The 6,406-nt window shown below is 49.9% G+C and overlaps 1 protein-coding gene across 2 annotated transcripts in view; it reads right to left on the bottom strand.

The window, feature by feature from the left end:
• Positions 1-6,406, bottom strand: part of cdon (cell adhesion associated, oncogene regulated) — a 32,354-nt gene extending 25,948 nt beyond the window's left edge. For both annotated transcript variants that reach the window (XM_037981559.1, XM_037981558.1), the window contains exon 1: positions 5,991-6,406. The gene's annotated coding sequence lies outside the window, so the exon portion shown is untranslated. The remainder of the gene's footprint in view (positions 1-5,990) is intronic.

Raw genomic sequence — 6,406 nt, 5'->3', positions numbered from 1 at the left:
GGGGGGGGGGGGGGGGGTCTCAGCAGTGTCCACCCTCCCCGGGGGAGTCAAGATGTGTTTTTAAATGATGTTGTGTGGGGCATGCTGGGATCAGATCCAGCTGCCTCTCCTGGATTCCATCAGCGCTCGTGTCTCTACGGCAACAAGCGGCGAAGACGCACACAACGGTTTCTGTTCAGTTTCCTCCTGACGGCTCGTTGGCCGTCGACCAGAAGCGCCGGCGGACTTGAACATGCTTTTTTTTTTTTTTACAAAAAAACACCACTGTCCGAACAGAGTCGGTGTTTGGAGACGAGACAAAAAAAAAACCCAGACCATGTTTTTTTTTTGTTTGTTGCCCGAGAGGCGCGAGAAAGGGAGAACACGCCGTTTCCATTCGTCAAAGTGACGAATCGGCTCTGAAAGCGTGAGGAAGCGACGGCCGTGGATCCACGGAGGCAGGATTTATGTGACAGAAAGTCTCGCCTGCGAGAAAAAACCTGAACCCCAACGAGCAGCCGGCTCAACCAAAACAAACATGGAAAAAGGTTCAAATATAATTAGTCTTCTTCGCCGATTCCACAAATCTCCTGCAAACAAACCGGCCGCCTCACACGTCCCAGGACCTCAAGATAAATACTTGTTTCCAAACAGACAGCGCGGATGCTTTATTTAGTTTGTCCAAATGTTTACCCGTCTCTATTTGGAGCACTTCTCGCTTGTTGTACGAAAATCGCAAAACAAACTTAGTGGCAATAAATCCAAACATCTGGGTCTTCGCTTTCGGCTCTTTAAACACAACTTAACGGTCCATTACCGCGGGAACGGAGGTGAGAGGATTTCAGGAAGATGTCGAATGTCATTGTGGTCACCATGGTAACCGCACACTTGTTTCTCTCACTCCCAGACTGCCACGTTAATGACAGGCAGACGAAAACAGACCGAAAAGTGAGCCTCAAACCAACCAACGGTGCGAAAAAACCCCAAGTCGTATTTTAGTCGTTCTTGAACCGTGAGCGGCAGAAGACCCTGACGGTCCTATACGTAAAAGTTTGGGTTTCTACGACGTTTTATGGAGGAGAAATGTCAAGTTAAACAGACCTTTTACTTCCTGTTTTAAAGCAAAAACTTGAGCCTAAATAGAACTCGTCTGTGGAAACTTCGGCACAAACTCTATGGACTCTGAGTGGATTTGAGAGAAAACTGCGAGTCCGTCAGCAACGAGAGACACGGCAGGTGAAAGAGGACAAAAACATCTACGATTTGATGTATATTTCCTACATGAACCAGAAACAGTTGTGGGAGTAAAAAGAGTTTGTTCGCAAAACAGCAGAACGTTTTCGACAGCTGAAAAGTGACATCATCAACTGTCAAAGTTTAACGCTCTGTGATAAAATCCCCAAAAACATCAAACTTAACCTGTGATTCTGTAAAAACTGGTAAAGACACCAAAACGCCAGTTCAGACACGTAAAGTCCGACTTTCTGTGACACGTTTAAACTTTAAATGACGTTTCTGCTGCGACGTACGTCTGAGTAACAGAGCCCCAAAGACTTGGGTTTACTTACGTGTTTTCACAAAGTCCCATTGTTTTTAATGGGGACTTTTCTTGCAATATTTGGCTAATTTTGTTAAAGCGCTGCATACTGGATCGTTAGTGAATGTTTTATACGGTGCAGGAGGAGCAGCAAACTGAGAACAGCGACAGAAACGCAAAACTAACAAGCAAATCGTCACCAGATTCCTGAGAAAAGGCCCCGTCGACGCTGAGCGAAGCAAAAGGAAACCGTAGCTGAAAGCTAAGACCTGCTAAAACAATAGGCCCAAAGTTTGACATAAGTTCCCCATATATTACAATGACAATAAAAACGTAAATAAAGTTGAATATTTCAAAAAGTAAAGAAGTTCCAGGACCCAAACGTAATAATGTCCTGAAAATCTGCAGAAGAGGAACCAACGCAGACGAGCCGAAGTGTTTGTGTTTGCAGCCGGAGAAGAAATCCTCGCAGCTCACCGTTATAAATAGGGGGTTCATTGCTCCCTGAAGGCCCACATGTTGGAGAGGGAAAGGCCCAAAATGGCACCCTTGACCACAGGCCCCCGAGCAGCAGCAGCGGCGGTGGCGGCGGCGGTACCCACACTGCCTCGCGCTCTGATCTGAGAGAAAAACAGCGCTTCAAACAAGAAGCCTGTTTGTCAGCTGGAGGGGAGTGCCCGCCGCCGCCGCCGCCGCCGCTTTCTGCCTTAATATAGTCTCGCTGATCCCTGCGCCGGCTTCTCAACAGCTTGCACAAAAAAAAAAAAAAGCGTCAGACGTGACTTATTGGGCCGGCATTTGAAATAGAAAGCTGCGGTCGCTCGCAGCTTGGAGAGGGAGGCGGACTCTCGCCGTCGGGGGCCCCGGGGCTGAGGTGACGGACTGAGGCGGGCCGGGGGGGGCTCGCTTACAGGAAGGGAAGGAGAAATGAATCCTGCAAACAGGAAGAAACAGGAAGAAACTGAGAAAACCAACGGTTCACAAGTTCACCGCCTCGGAGGAATTCAACGAGGAATGCTTGTCGCCCGCCGCTCAGATCCAGAATAAAACCTTCTGACCTCACCGAAAGCTGACAGGGACGACTCTCAGCTACCACCACACCGAAGCTTAGCTCGGTGTCTGTGACGCTGACGGAGCTGGAGCCATTTTTCTTTCGGGTCGTTCATAACAGGCGAAAACATTGTTTCCCGGAGGAAAGCGACGAAAGCTTCCGGTTCCAACATGTGGAACAAAACAAGAAGTTCTGACCTCCATCGTGTTCTCCTGCCGCTGTAAGCCACAGGACGGTGCAATCAGTGACCGCCATGATGGGTTTTATTCTTCTGCTGCCTCCATATTGTCTTTTCGGACCCGTCCGTCTCCGTGAGGCAGACGTGGGACCAAAGTCGCACCGCCACGACTTTTAAAAATCAATTATCAGAAATTACAGAAAAACCACCCGGTCAAAATGAAATAAAGTAAAAAAAAAAGCAGTCTTGGTCCAGATAAGGTTTCATTCGGGTTTGTATTTGGCCCGCGGACCACCGTTTGGACCACCGACATCTAGCTGAGAACCGTCTCCGGAGCAGAACCAGAACTCTCAGAGGCTGCCTCCAACATCTGGTTCTGCTGCTCCAGAAACAAAAACCTGTTTGTTTGTTTTAACAATTACAACCCGATGTTTCTCATCTCAGGTCTCCAGAGTCTCCGAGAGTCCTGATCCAAGTCCAGGACCCGGATCGGGCCGACGGTACCGGCTGATCGGGTCTGTCAGGACCGGAGAGAACCAAATATATACAAATACACGGACGCGGTTCTTTCGTCTGTTAGCAAAATATCTCAGGAACCAGTGGACGGATTTCAGTGAAACTCTTAGGGAGTGATCACTCGTTAGGCATGTAGAGCTGATTAACTTTTGGAGCCACGCCAATTCAAGATGGCCGCCACAGCCAACTGAGCATAAGAAACACAGAAATGGCTGTAGTTCAGTCAAATTTAGAGGTACTGAGCTGAAACTTGGTGTGGTAGTAGCTGAGAGTTGTTCAGAGCACGTAGTCCGAGCGCTAACAGCTGCAGCTCTGCCCCGTCTCACCGACCCGCCCGACGCCCCGCAGGGTCCGGGTCAAGGTCCGAGTTTTGCTTCTAAGCTGAAAAAGAGACGAACGTTAAAGGCCTCAACGTGACGATAAGAGTGAATGACTCTCAGCTACTACCACTCCAAGTTTTAGCTCAATGTCTGTAAAATGACCCGAGTTACAGCCATATCTGTGTCGGCTAACGTCTGTTAGCTGCGTCAGCCATCTTGTATCGGTTTGACTCCAAAAGTTAATCAGCTGAAGACGAACATCCAGTGATTACTTCATACAAGTTTCACTCAAATCTGTCTGGTGGTTCGTGAGATATTTCGCTAACAGACACACACGGGGTCTATCTGCAGCAGGTAGGATACTGTTTCCACCTCTAGAAGAGCTGAACTATCCCTTTAACATTTTTTTTTACAGCCACTTCCTGAAATAAACAGTTTAAAACCACCTGACCCCCCCTCGGTCCGGTGAACCCAAACCAGCGAGATGACCTCACTTCCTGGTTTCACCTGATCAGAACCGCCGCGGCGCCGGGCCGGGCCGGGGAGGGGGGGCATTACGAGCCGGGCCGGTATCGTTCCACACGCTGCCATTCAAATTGCCCATTTAGCATAGTTTTCCTGCAGCAGCATGTGGTTATCGTTAACGAGCGCCCTAATAGCGCTGACATTATTCAAACCCTCCTAATGGCGCGGTTGTGCTTTGAGCGGGTCGGTCCGATAAGAGCCGGGACACTAATGGTTTATTAATTTCCCCCCCTTAAAAAAAAAGAAAAGCAGCTTTTTAAAGAAAGAGGCTGCAGCTCTGAAACATTCTGACCCTAATTTGGTTATTTTTAAACTTTCTCTTCTGTTTTGGCTTTTTAACCTCGAAAAAAAAAGGGAATTAAGTCATTTCTGGTTCCTTTAACGAACATTTGGCGTTAGCTGTGGCGGCCATCTTGAATCAGGTTGCCTCGTAACGCTGGCAGTTCGCGGCCGTACGTCCAGAGATTGATTTCTGAGAGCTTTACTAAAATCCGTCCAGAAGGATGGGAGATATTTTGCTAACAGACGGGCGTTATTAAAGTCTACAAGTCAACGTGATTCAAGATGGCCGCCGCAGCCAGCTGAGCTTAAACAGCTGCGGTTTGGTGTGGTAGTAGCCGAGCCTGACCTCCAAAGCGTAGTCCGAGCGCCAACGGTTTCGGCCCAAATAGTTTGTCTGTTAGCGAAATATCTCCCGAACCACCGGACGGATCTGAACGGAGCTTCCAGAAATAAACACATTAACTTTTGGGAAAAAAAAAATCCAATTAAAGATGGCCGCCGCACCCAGCTGAGCTTAAACAGCTGGAATCTGGTGGGGTAGTAGCCGAGCGCTGACAGGTGGCGCTAGAACTTTGTCTGAAGCTGTTTTTAAACAAACGGAACTCGTTAGCCTCTTGGAGAAAACCCGATTAAAGATGGCCGCCGCAGCCAATCGACTCTCGGTGCAACGGTCAGGGGTGGTAGTAGCCGAGCCTGATTTCCAACACGCCCTCCGAGCGCCAGTGGTTTCGATTAAACGTATCAGAGGTTGAAACGGTTTCTCCCCGGCGTTCCGCCGTAACGCAACGACTTCAAGATGGCCGCCGCAGCTACTCTGTTCTGCAAACGCCGTGATGAAATCTGGCGTGAGGGGTCGCTCGCCACGCGCCGCAGAAACACGTGGGAGCATCTTGATCTAAAGCTGACGTGAAAAAGGCGGCCATGTTGCAGCTAAACTGGCAACTTTGGTTGCCAGTTCTGCTCGCGTTCACGTCGTAGACGGGTCCGTTCTGTTTTTAAACGTTTCGGTGCGTCTCGGTTACGTCAGGAAGCCGCTTCCTGTTGAGATCGACTCAAATCTGACCGAAACAACGGAATCCTCTCTGCCTGCGAAGGAAAAACACCAGACATTAGTCCAAGCCCGGACTGTCTGACTCCAGCTTCATTTTCAGCCGGGACAGACTACTTCCTGGAGAGCCCCTTTCATCTCACAGCCTGATCTGATTTTAGCTGATGTTGGCTGAAGTTCAGCTTGTTTGCCAAACAAACATTTAGGCTGTTTGTTGAGTTTTATGTCAAAGTGTCACCTGGAATATTTTATTTTTTTCTTGTTTTGGGGTAAAAAAAAGATGCAAACTGAGGAATAAACCTGAAAACAAAAAGATTTAAAAATGTAAAAAATAAAAAATATTTGTTTTTTTGTGTAAAAAGTCCAGAAGTTGCACCCTGAAGTCATAGATCCGTCCTGAAATAAACACCAGAACCATCCCTGGCTCTTTCAGCCTCACCTTGCTTAAGTTTTTCCCGGACCCGGACCTGAACCCGAATCCGGACCCGGGCAGACACCTCTCAGTCCGGGACTCCCCCCCACCCTTCCACCGCCCCTTCCCCTCCGGTTCTTACCTTTTCTTCCAGGAGCGCAAAAAGCTGCGATGAATCAGCAGCGAAGCGCGCGGTTCCGACCCGAACTCCGACACGGGCCCTCCATTAGAACCGGGCTGAAAGCAGCGCGGGGACCCCGGCGGGACATGCAGCCCGGAGGACCGGGGCACTGATTTTTTCCGGAGCCGCGAAGGCAGCGCAGGCTTCGGGGGCCAAGGTGCGACTTTCCCCGCCGCTCTCTGGACCTTTCCCCCCGCCGGTGTCGGAGTTCTCGGTCCGCCTGTTCGGGAGGAGGTAAAGTCCGGTTCCGTCAGTGTATCCCGTCCGGTTCCGCGCCTCGGTCCGGTTCTCTCATGGCCGAAGCCGGAGCGGAGCTGCTCGCCTCACCAGGAACGTCCCGGACTCCCAGCCCCGCGGCTCGGATCGGCTCGGCTCGG

This window comes from Kryptolebias marmoratus, linkage group LG2 (assembly GCF_001649575.2).
Source record: "Kryptolebias marmoratus isolate JLee-2015 linkage group LG2, ASM164957v2, whole genome shotgun sequence".
Lineage (NCBI taxonomy): Eukaryota > Metazoa > Chordata > Actinopteri > Cyprinodontiformes > Rivulidae > Kryptolebias > Kryptolebias marmoratus.
This window is presented reverse-complemented; position numbering and strand designations above follow the sequence as displayed.